The 12,787-nt window shown below is 36.7% G+C and overlaps 1 protein-coding gene across 3 annotated transcripts in view; it reads right to left on the minus strand.

Moving 5' to 3' along the window:
• Positions 1 to 12,787, minus strand: part of LOC139473751 (carnitine O-palmitoyltransferase 1, liver isoform-like) — a 36,314-nt gene that overhangs the window by 20,620 nt on the left and 2,907 nt on the right. Inside the window, exon 1 of one of the 3 annotated variants that reach the window (XM_071256485.1) lies at positions 6,266 to 6,370. The exons of the other annotated variants lie outside the window; for them this stretch is intronic. The gene's annotated coding sequence lies outside the window, so the exon portion shown is untranslated. Of the gene's footprint in view, positions 1 to 6,265; positions 6,371 to 12,787 lie in introns of those variants that run through there. 3 annotated transcript variants of the gene reach the window in all.

Consider the following 12,787-nt stretch of genomic DNA (forward strand, 5'->3'; position numbering starts at 1 on the left):
AGTAGTACCAGAGGAGAAGATATCTCAGAGCATGCTAAAAGGGCAAAGATATTAGTGTGGGAGTTACCAGGGGTCACAGGGTCAAGGACCTTTTAAGAAGCCCATCACAAAAAGAAACCCCTCTTTGAAAGGCCTCAGGTCCCTAGACTAACATCTAGTCTCTGAAATGAACATATCGTACATAAAAATACAGTTGTTCAGATATCTTAATAAAAATATAATAAAAAGGAGCCCAGTGACTCTCTTCATTTTCTTACCCTTGGTTTTACCTCCAAAGGAAAGGGAATTCTGTCTCTGACCGGCCAAGGGGTAATAGTCACACTTGTACACTGTCTGTGTACTGTTTGGGCTAGCTTGATACCACAAAGCATAGATTTGTGAAACTTTGTACATCTCTTAAATAGTACTCTAACCGTTTCTTGAGCAACCATATGTGAAAACCTCCTTTTCTCTCGTTTTATTTACTCTTTTCATTGTTTCTCAATGTATGTAGATAATTCGATGAAAGGTGATGGTAGGTTTGTACAGTATGTGGTTGGGTCAACAAGGTCTAATATATACTTTTCTAAGTTTGCACTCTTTATCATATGGCTTTGTTCATATTTTGTTACAAAATGTAAATGATATACTTTGATGATTTCAACCTTATTATGGTGACAAACATTTATGCTGTGTTTCAGAACTTCTAGTACAACACATTTTGAGAAAAACAAAGTTGACTGCCGAATATGATGCCTTGAACAAACTTGAATCTGCTTGTACACAATATCATTCTCACAAAATTTTATGCCTTGTAGCTTTTGAGAGAATGATTATACATCTTTTGCTCAAAATGTTTTCAAATATTTATTTTTAAAAAATCACCATGATTTAAACAAGAAATGTCATCATTAGAAGGATATGACATAATTCAGAGCAGTTTGGATATTACAATGTCAAAAGAATGGTTACAGCAGGTGAGCTGAATAAAAACATTTTTTAACATGGTTAAGGGCAGGTTAAGATAGATACAAAACATGTCACATCATAATATCCAAGCACATGTTACTACTGGTACCCGATGCTGTCATCATCTCGTTCACTCATATATCTAGTGTGGTAACTGTAGAGGTGAGCACACACATGACAGCGCCTGCTCACGGATATGATTAATGCTTGTACACACCCAACATGTTCAACATGTTGTACATAAGTAAAGACGAGGAAGCAAGTTGTATCCCCAGCAACACTGATACAGACAACAACAAGGAAGTGGTCAGCCATCCAGAAAGGCCTGCAGACAAACTTAAATACTCGGTTATTAAATCATCACACAACTCATGGGAGTCAACGTGACCTTGTCATAATTCATGTGACTGCTTTCCACATCAGCTGTGGGTGACATTTCAAAAGTCGCGATACAAAGTTCTCAAAGGTGGTTGCATTACATATTGCCCTATCACTGGTGTACTTGACCAAAAATGCCCTATCTGAGACTATTTGACTTTGTTCCATGGTTATCAGCTGCATAGTTTCATGTATTGGATAAGATGACTCAAACTATATCGTTAAAACACTACTACCAGTTTATACCAGCAGACAAGATTACCCTAATTACACAGAAACAATGTATCAGATTCAAACAAGGCACTTCTTACAATATGCCTGGACGGACTGGAAATCGGCACCAGTACCATTGAAATATATGAAACATAAGCCCTCTTTAACAAGATTGTGTATAAAAACAGTTTGAGCTTCTGCAAGATGAAAAAGCAAACCAATTCTTTCTCCATGACTTTTTTGCAACCAAGGGATCATCCACTATCCCACTGACTATTTCCTGTAGACTGCACTAGACACACCAGCACATAGGACATAAATTTGTGCCCTGAATTTCAGGTGATTAAGTATCACAAAGATGTAGGTGACAGTTCCTTGACCAATATCAGACAGACAAAACTATCAAGCGATACATTTAGCCTCACGTCACAGAAAACACCATTGAAACTAGCATATGAGATACCTTATGTAATTACACAGAGATATATGGAGAGATACCGGGTACGCAACAGACTGATAGTCCTTATGTCGGTTATCAACATCACCTAGCTGTCTGGGTCAGGTAAACAACTGGCACTTAATGATAACAATCACTTGTTACATCACACATGAGAGTCCACTACAAGCTTGATACGGCAGACAGCAGTACAATGACTTTGGAAGTGACATACCAGTCTGGTTACATGCAATAGAAAGACTCATAATGCTCATTGCGCATTTGTTTTTTTCACATGTGGTAATACTGAATTGTTACAATCACTGGTAACCAAAGTAACATTCTATGAAATACACAATATACAACCTTGTTTGTGACTTATGTCTATCAAGGACTATTTTTTTTTAATTGTCAGATAAAACTGGCTGGTGTAATTTTCTGATGTGATTCCAAGTTGAAAGATGAAGGTGAACCTTCGATAGGTACAGAACTAAATAATGAAATAAATAACCATACAACATGTACAAGATCAACAGATAACTAAGCAGGTAATAAGTTGACGATTTCCTATAGGCATCCCTTCACCACTGGGCAAGTAGACAAGATGCAAGTCGTAGAAAACCTCGAATCGCACTTGTCTTGTTTTTATATAGGCACAGCCATCCTTCAAGAAATTGTGAAGCATCTCAAATGAAATGGTCAATCACAGAACTGCATCGACAACTGTAAACAAGCTACTCACAGTGGAGCACTCTATACCGGGAGGGTATTGAAGGTGTCAAATGCTGGGACAGGGCTTGGACAGGGCTTGGACTGTAAAACAACTAAGGGAGGTCACTCTAATTAACAAGCGCCTCAATCTGCTGCCACTAGCAATCATTAGAAATATACTTACATTATATCTGCTGCCACATAACTCTGGGAACAGTCCTCGTAATACCCAGTGAACATGTTAACAGGGATCAAGTAAGGGTTATCTGTATTGATTGAATAAATTCTGTAAGTTCTGTGCCAAGGCAAGACACTTGCAATATTAATTCACAAAGGAGATTTGCGAGTAGGTTATTCCTTATATTAGCATTCTCCTTTTTAGGAGCAGTTACTGTATCTGGGTTAGTACAGATTTGTCCTCAACCAATTCAAGGAATTTGCAAGGTTGTTTCAAAGCAGTTTTACTCAAATTTAAGGCAAATAATAACACAAATTGATAAGATGCAAACATTCAGTGTCATGATGTGATAAAATATGTGTTTAATATATACCAAAATGACAAACAAAGCAGTCTGCATGGTAAGGGGTACTTAATCTTTCAAAAAAAAGAAATAAAAAAGAAACAAAATTCAGTTTCATTGGGCATGACCAGAAAGTCCAGTAAAAGCTTAATACAGACTCCGAGGTGACCCTGACACACGCAGTGACCTGGCCAGTGATAACCACACCTTATCAGCACATCAATGCTGTACTATGGACTCTGTCCCCACGTGTACAGGCGGTGAGTGTGAACAGGAGTACCTAGTCAGTGATGTCATGAGGGGCTTGGATATGTCAGTGAGGTAAGGAGTTGACTGTCAGTGACACATGAGGTGATGGACTTGTCAATCATGAACTGGTCATTGGTGTCATTCAGTGATGGACTGGTCATTGGTGTCATTAGGTGGCACACTGATCACAGATATTATCATGATAATGAGCTAATGGACTGCTCCAAGACATTATGTGCTGACAAACTAACTGGGCCAGGATGGCCAAGGCTGTAATCTTGAAGCATTTGTAAGCACAAAGTCCATCTGATAATCAGAAATCACTATGGTTACCAGCATTGCTACCATGTAGCACAAAAAGCAAGTGTTTACACTTTGAAATCATTACAAAAATAAAATAATATAAATAATTTTAAAAACAGTACTTTTGTGTGTTCTTCTTTCAGTCGGTTGTTATAGTTACGTGAACTTTTTTTTTATTTACAGGGTGACGCGCCTACCAGTATCAAAATTGTCATTGATGAGTTGGTTCGATGTTGTTTGCTTGTTACATTTCCTTTACTCTTTTCGCAAACACCTGGTGTCATAACTGCTTTTCAACGGTCCATTCATTAAATTTTCACAGCTAATTTTGCCCTTTATGCCAAATGGAATCAGTTTTGGTGGGGATAATCTATAATGGTTATTCTCTGGTACTGACAATTTATATTCTATGAGGATATATGGGTTTGATCACAATAACCAAACTGTTTTATACTTAAAATGAGTTATGTGCAGAAGGTGGTTTACAAGCATGTTTTGTGATATCTCTGTTTTAGATATTTTACACAGGCCTGCTTGTGTGTTTTTTTATCAGCGCTATGAGTTTGGGTGAAAGGATACAACAAGGTCACGATACTATACGGTCACGATGATATATACCTTGATATGCATATTTACATCAAATAACATGAAAACTTCTTGCCTAGAATTATTTCAGAGCATGTTCAAAACGTTATCTTTTTTAGTAGTGATCTTGAAACCCTAATTAATACACATTTCGTGATAGTTGACAGACAAAAATGCCAAGTGTGATTTTACAAGTAGTAGGTAATGTCTTTTAGCAAGTGTATCATCTTGTAACGATACAGAAAAAAATGTATTGTGTATTGTATCGTCACATGAAAACTCATGATGAACTGGTGTACCTATGCATCGTTTCACCCCTAGTTATGAGTGTTTAATAAATATGATTGCTTACTTTTTAATTTACCCGAGCTATGTCCCTGGTTATTACATAACAGACTTCAAAATTGCACTAGTCACCATATTTGCTGAGCACAAGTAAATATCCAATGATGGTACTGACCTATTGACTAGTAGCATTTGGAGGGCTATAATTCCAGGCTGTGCCAAAAACTTTTGAGTCAAAATAGCCCAAACATGGCTCTTGGCATCATTTTCAGCAGATCATATTGTGACAATATTGAGTACTATTAGTTGAGCACACCAGTCAGCAGAATTTTACTAGAGTGGGGCTTTGGAAAAATGGCTAAAGTTGCAGACTGTAATTCTGAATCAGTTCAAAAGACTTCAATTTTGCTACAAATTGGAATGGAGAAAAACTGATAGAAAATATATACATAGAAAATGTCTTGTTTTAACTAGCTACAAACTAGTGAAATAAGGTTTCCACTAGTCCTCTGGACTAGTTCTTTGAAAAATGAATTTCAAGGGCTGCTTAATCACTATCCACACAATCTCAATGTATGAGGAAATGAATCAAAAAAGAACCAGCACCGGAACTTTCCACTTTCAATAGAAGGAATCAACACTGACTAATATTGATAACTTACGAAGACCAAGAAATATCTTCCAAACCCAAGCATACCACTGAACTAGTGGGGTGGGCAGGCTAGTGTCAAATATGTATACTGGTTTATACAATATAAACAACTTTACTGTTTAAAATGTAAATGCAGTCTCATGTAGTCACGTCTTATTAAGCTCTCTAATGGGTCACACACAATTTGCTAAGTTCAAGGACATTTCCGAAAGGTTTCCAAATTTATCGACTTTCAGTCTCATGAAAACACTGTAAATCCTTCATACACCTACAAGATTTAAATTGAACAAGTGTCATTTTTTTCAAGATCATGATAATAACCATTAGTCTGAAAACATAGCACAAAGAAATGGCTATATGAAGAAGAGATGTGTAAAATTATAATCAAAATGCATCAAGATAACTGATATTTATAGATGAATGGTAAATATTGGTACATGTTTACTGATTTCACAAAATTGTAGACAGAAATACACAAATTATATTTTGTAATAATCTCACTACCCATTCATCCACAAACAGGGGATTTTCTCCCATACAGATTATTTGCCAGGATAAGCTCTGAGTATTATTCTTTTTCTGGTTACAATAATCATGAGAATAGGTCTCATACTATACCACTATAAAGAAGAATCAAAGTGAGGCAAGGGTCATCTGAGCCTGAGACTGAGAGCCAGATTCTATGGTTTGAATCAACCTGCCATCCCTCAAATAATCAAACCATTATACCTTGTATAACCAGTAATATAGAATCCCAAACCATAATTACAATAAAAGGCAATTGTGGTGATCACAAGCACAATTATCTCATAAACACATACATGCATATTCATCTCTAATATTCAAGACAAATCCTGAGGAAAACGAATCAAGATTATTCAATATGTTGTGTAATCATTATCCAGTATTCCTTCTGTAGCAATAGTTTCATTTTTGACTTTCAATTAACTAAAACTGGAGAAAAGTAAGTAACCCTGTACCTACCTGTGCTAATGTGACCAACTTGTAGGTGTGCTGGTCTGAATATAATTAACTGAGTGAAGAGTGTGAGGTAACAATCAGGTATATAGCCTTTCAAGGGGCAAAGTCCACTGAGCAGGCAAGATCAGTGCCTTTACTGGCTTACTGACTGGGACGGAAGTAGGTCATGTCTCGCTATATATATCTCAGAGGTAAACGCTGAGCAGTGGGGCGAAAAAGTCGAGACTCCTAGCAACAACACACGTGTGCTCTCCACGCACCACAAGATGTCATGCTTCAACAAATATCACACACAAATATTCTGGGCAGGCTGGACAGGACATTGGACTGGTATTGTACTTGGTCAACAGACATCTGACTGGAACTATGTATAGTAAATGCGTCCGATACATATATCTCTTAAACAAGCTAATGACATCTCCGTAGCCCTGTATATTGGAGAAAGCACACAATGATTTATACAACCAATAATCCTGAATTTGACATGTTACCTGCCAGCCAGTTGGGATCTACAATCACCGACTCCTATCTCACACATGGAACTGAACAATTATGTGCTGAAATTCTATACCCAACAATAAATGTCAATTGTGAAACTATAGAAATATCAGAACTGAATTGAACACCTAACATGGCACATTGATGAGAAGTCCAATGTGACATTCATCTTAATTGGAATTTTGTGTGTATCATTTATTCAACCTGGTAGAGGCCATTAGGAGGAACACTGATGGAGCAGTGTTGACAATACAGTTAATGATCATTCCATTTTGTATAATAACGTGTGTTGTTTATGTTCTGTTAACAGCTGGTTATTCAGGTGAACATTTCTCAAATGACATAGTGACACACCATCCTGCCATGCCATGACACAAGATCGTAAATACCAAAAATAAGTCTGTGCTGAAAACTTTTCAGTCAACTAGCACAAACTATAACATTATCTTCAGTAGATATTGGTGTTAACATATTACATTATTATACTTATTAATATTACTTATAAGCTCCGTATACAAGGCCAAACAGACTTTTACCATGTTTACAAGACTCAGGCTTCAGACCAGTGACTATTTGCAGACTCTGATTCATTGGATATGTACAGGGATTATCAGTTTATCACAAAGTATCACAAAGACAACAATAGATTTGAATAAAATATTTACTTTGCTTGACTGCCAAGTCACAAAATGGACTCCATGTCAGGTTGAAATAGGTCAGATGTAAATACAATACTTTCACCACATGGCCTTAAGTGCAAGTGATGATGCCTAAAACAACAATGAAATATAATTAATAATAGTCACTATCATCTACACCACGCTAGACTAATGACAAAGTTCATATCAGGTTTCTGATGCTATAATTCATGATTTGCACTAATATTTTTGAAGTTATGAAAATGTTTAGTGACTAAGTCAAGAACAAACATACCATACCCTTACTTGCCCCTGAAGTCTTTGAGCATGTTTAGTATGTGGACAAATATGATTTTAAGAGAACATGCCAAACTTACACACTAACTTATCAGAATATTGTGTAGTAAGGCAGAAATGTGCTCATTAGCATGGTTAGTGCTATTTATCTCGTACAACATGTACAAAAAGGAAGTTCATTATGTCGATGTGACATTATCATGATTGTCAAAGCTTCAGGTTCATTGAATGTTTTTGGTAGAGTGTGGAAATAATGAGTCAATTATCAATTTATATTGGGCCAGGCGACTCATAATTAAAAAAGTCATATTGCTCAGAATATTTGCAGAAATGAAGGTTAATTATAATTTTTCGGAGTCCATGACCCAAGCCATTAGGCAGATTGATAGTATTGATATATTGAATAACAGAATAACAAAGATATTCAATGACATCAAGCAGTTACAGCCTGAAGCAATCCCTCTTTCCCCAATCTTAATGGCAATATCTGTATTATCTAATACTCCCTTTCTTGTGTAAAACCGTCGAAACACAATTATTGCAACAAAAATCATCATTGTTCTTGAGCATAATAGGATATTTGAGTCTGGTCTCCCTGGTCTGACAGTTTAAAACTGCCTATTTTTCTGCATGAGAAGACCTTTTGAGAATGAAAACATTTCTATACAACTGGCATTAGGAACAATAAGAATATTAGCAAACAATGATCTCTTCAACCCTTGGTGAAGAAGCTACACCTTCAGAACACACAGTCATACTAATGATAATTGTGACATGTATAATTTCATGCTGTGATCAAAGTGACACAGATGAGGAAGTAATCCTACATGTTCTTTGTTTCAGATGACACCTGGATGAGCCCAACATAATCATCTGGGCACCACTCAAGGCACTGAAAATAAACAACACCACAAACTCTACACACACAACCTCCACACACAGAGATGTTCAGATGACAAAGTTAAACCCAATACTTGTATGTAAGAAAACATAGAAACATGCTCATCAACTTCTAGAATGCCAATAAGCTGACAATACTTGTATACTTTCCAACATTATCATAAATATTGATTGTGGTGACAAATCAAGTTTAGAATAATTTGAAATTACAGCATGGTAAGACATTAATGCTACATCGCTTATAAATTGGTCAAGGCAAGTTTGTTTGTTTGTTTGTTGACATAAGCCACACTCAGCAATATTCAGCTATATGACAGTGGTCTGTAAATAATCAACTCTGGGCCAGACAATCCAGTGATTGACATCATGAGCATTGATCCGCGCAATTGGGATCGATGACATGCATCAACCAAGGCAGCAAGCCTGACCACCCCATCCCGTTAGTCACCTCTTACGACAAGCATAGTCACCATTTACTGCAAGCAGGGGTTGCTGAAAACCTATTCTACCCCGGATCTTCACGGGTCCGTCAAGGCAAGTGGAAGGAACAACAAGGCTACAAAGCGCTGATAGCTACTTCAAGCTCATAGAAGGCTAGTTCTATCAAATCTCTAACACTGCAATACAATTTCTGAATTGATATTATTTAGTTAAGTTTAAATACATATTTAAAACTTTTACTCAAAATGGAAAGAAGACAACAGTCTTCAAGTACATCTACCATCTGTTTCTAGTTTGTTTATCAGGATAATAAATATTACTACATTACCAGGCTGCAACCATGTTAATTTTGAAGTTGATGAGTAACAAAACATGTAACAAAAATCAATCAATCATCCGCAAATCATTGCAATAGCAGCATTTGTGAATACAAGAAGCTTAACAAGCAAAAATAGACATGCTAAGGATATACATTGTATCTGTCAAAATTGTTCACACAGATGACCTGTCTGGCATATTGTCACGTCAAGAAGGGATTCCCTACCATACACAATAGATGCTACTTTAGTGTAGGACTTTGACTAGTACCTATTACCTGATCTTACCCAGGTACCTGCTGTAGGTCTCAAGAGATCGGTACAAAATGCCTGATTGAGAATAGTTTGACCATGGCCCTGGAAAAATATATTTAGCTGTACATGCATAAATTAAACCATCTAGTTATGCATACACTGAAGTTGACAGTCATTTTATCTTTATTCAAACATATAAAAGTCAGAAGGAATGTGTGCTTAGTCAGAAATGCGAACATTACTGACTTGTAGTGTAACCATGGAGTTCCAGATAATTTTTGTCATTAAACAAAATATCACATGACTAACCACGGGTCCGGGTAGTCCTGTGGGTACCCGGGTCCTACTCAGTATCCACCATACCCGAGTTACTTGTCCAAACCCTACTTTAGTGAGTGGGTAATTAATAAATAAATATATAAAACAAATAACTATTGATTCAAAAACATAAGAAGAAATATTTACTTGTGACTAATTTGAGATAACTCAACAGAAAGGCATTCTGTGACATCTTGAAACAGAGTGCATTCCACACATGTAGACTTTGACCCTAACAGCACGAAATGTGGCTGCTCTGAATAGGACACCAAGCGATAAGTCCATTTCAGTTATCAATCTTAAATATTATGAAATAACTCATTCATTGTCTACAACCTGTGGGGATCTGGGTGAGAACATAGATCTCAAGCAACCTATTCTTGTTGTTAGAGGTGTGGTGACTAATGTGATTTGGTTGTCAAACTGGTGACTTGGTTGATTGCATGCCATCGCATCCTAGTTGCATAGAACGATATTCATGGTGTCAATCACCAGACTGCGGTCGAAACTCAATTATTTGCAGACTGCAACCATATAGCCATGATATGGCTGAGTGCAGCGTCGAAAAAGAAACAAACAGCATTGTTATGCAGGGATAATTCTAGGGTGTGACCTTGTGCTTTTAACATGTTTAACCCTTAAATGTTTAAAAAGGCCCACATTTTCAAATACCATTTGGCATTTTGACATTGTGATGTATGGGCAAGTCTAGGTGTACCTCTGGAATACTTGTAATTTTTACATAAAGGGCCCATGTCTGAAAATTCCTGGAGTGAACCCTTGTTATGTATACCGTAAATAGGTTTTAATCAAATTATTCATATCTTGCTATTAGGCATGTCATAGTATATTGTTTGTTTGTATATTTGTTGCTTAACGCCACACTCAGCAATATTCCAGCTATACGACGGCGATCTGTAAATAATAAAGTCTGGACCTGACAATCCAGTGACTGACATCATGACCATCGATCCGCACAAAAGGGATACGATGACATGCATCAACCAAGTCAGTGAGTCTGACCACCCGAACATGTTAGTCGCCTCTTTCGACAAGCATAGTCGGCCTTTACGGCAAGCATGGGTTTTTGAAGACCTATTCTACCCCGGATCTTCACGGGTCCATCGTATATTGATTTGTTTATGTTGATAATGATACTGTATTACACAAGGTTAGAACTAAATTCAAAAGCTTTACTAGCCCGGGAAAAGATAAAACAATGTGGAAATTGGTAAATATGTAGTAGCGCACAGGAATTTGTACAGGCCCTGTCCTGGAAGGCTAGTGTAAAGTTCTAACCCTAATGTATGAATACAAACAGATGAATATAGAAACAAAATCAATAATACACTTCAACAAAATCATTTTCAACTGTTAAGATGGACAATAAGATGGAAGAACATTCAGAGCTCCAGATAGTTTTTAAAGTAATTGAGTTTTTACTCGATGGTTTCTATTTTAATTGGTTTAATACATTCTTCATTGGGTAACCAATATTTTTTCACTCATCTATTCATCACTCTTCTGTGTTTTTCCCGAAATGAGTAAACATTTGTACACATGCTGAAAAAGCTTCATTGGGTATTTACACATGTTTTTTTTATACATTTAATACCTGCGTTTCTGTATGCAAGTTAATTGAAAGGAATTGGGTTTTAAATATTTTCGGGGTATCTTACCCAAATATGCAGCTTATCTGTAGCTCTGACATTCAATCTAAAACATTTAACACATGTTCTAACAGATCAGCCAAGTTCATATATAGCATTGTTTAGCAATAAGTTGACTAATCTTAGTTCTAGATACGAATTTATGCATCTATATAGATACAGAATAACTAATTTTGTCAATCATTATCTATCGTCATACTTTTGAGTTGACACTTAACTTTCCAATCAACGACATCATTTCTTGCAATTGATGCATACAGCCATAACATCAGTATAATTGTGATCATGGTTTGGTTTGTTGTTTACCGCCGCACTCAGCAATATTCCAGCTGTATGACGGCAGTCTCTAAATAATCGCGTCTGGACCAGACAATCCAGTGATTGATACCACAAGCATCGATCCACGCAATTGGGATCGATGACATGCTGCAACCAAATCAGCAGGCTTGACAACCCGATCTTGTTAGTCGCCTCTCACGATAAGCATAGTCGCCTTTTATGGCAAGCATGGTTTTCTGAAGACCTATTCTAACCCCGATCTTCACGGGTCTGTGATCATGGTAATCATGGTAGTAGAATTATATTTCCCAACAAAATGAACATCCTAAAGTGAATGACAGGAAACAAACTGTTTTCAGTATTTGCAACTTCCGTTGTTTTACTGAGCATGCTGAAAGTTTAAAATATATATTGTGATGGGCCTGTGGTTGCCTTATGTATTATCAATTTATCAGTATTGCTTGGACATTGGACAATCATTAATTGGAAATCTGAAATAGAAAAGTAGACTGAATAATATCAGTATCAATACATTGATAAAGCCACTAAATAAGGGTGAAACGATACACCGATATTCCGATGCATCGCGATACTTGATACGATATACGATAAACGTGGGCCCATTTATCGATACGCCACGATACGTAACGCAAATCTCAAGTACAGCGTTTCCTCGCTATTGTGCCCTAAATAAACCGCTAATTTGGTTATAGCACGCGCTAATGCATGGCTACCCAAACATACATTTTTAATAAGCTCAGGTTTTACATCGACAGATGTTTTTCCCCATCTCATAAAACATTATCAGCTGATCACCGCATAACACGGAAAATACCAGTCAGCAAATCCGAACTGAAATACGCAATTCAATACCATTATTATACTATCTTGTTATTAAAATGTGTTCATTGG

The sequence above is a fragment of the Haliotis cracherodii genome, unplaced genomic scaffold (genome assembly GCF_022045235.1).
Source record: "Haliotis cracherodii isolate W230 unplaced genomic scaffold, xgHalCrac1.p SCAF_3, whole genome shotgun sequence".
Classification (NCBI taxonomy): Eukaryota; Metazoa; Mollusca; class Gastropoda; order Lepetellida; family Haliotidae; genus Haliotis; species Haliotis cracherodii.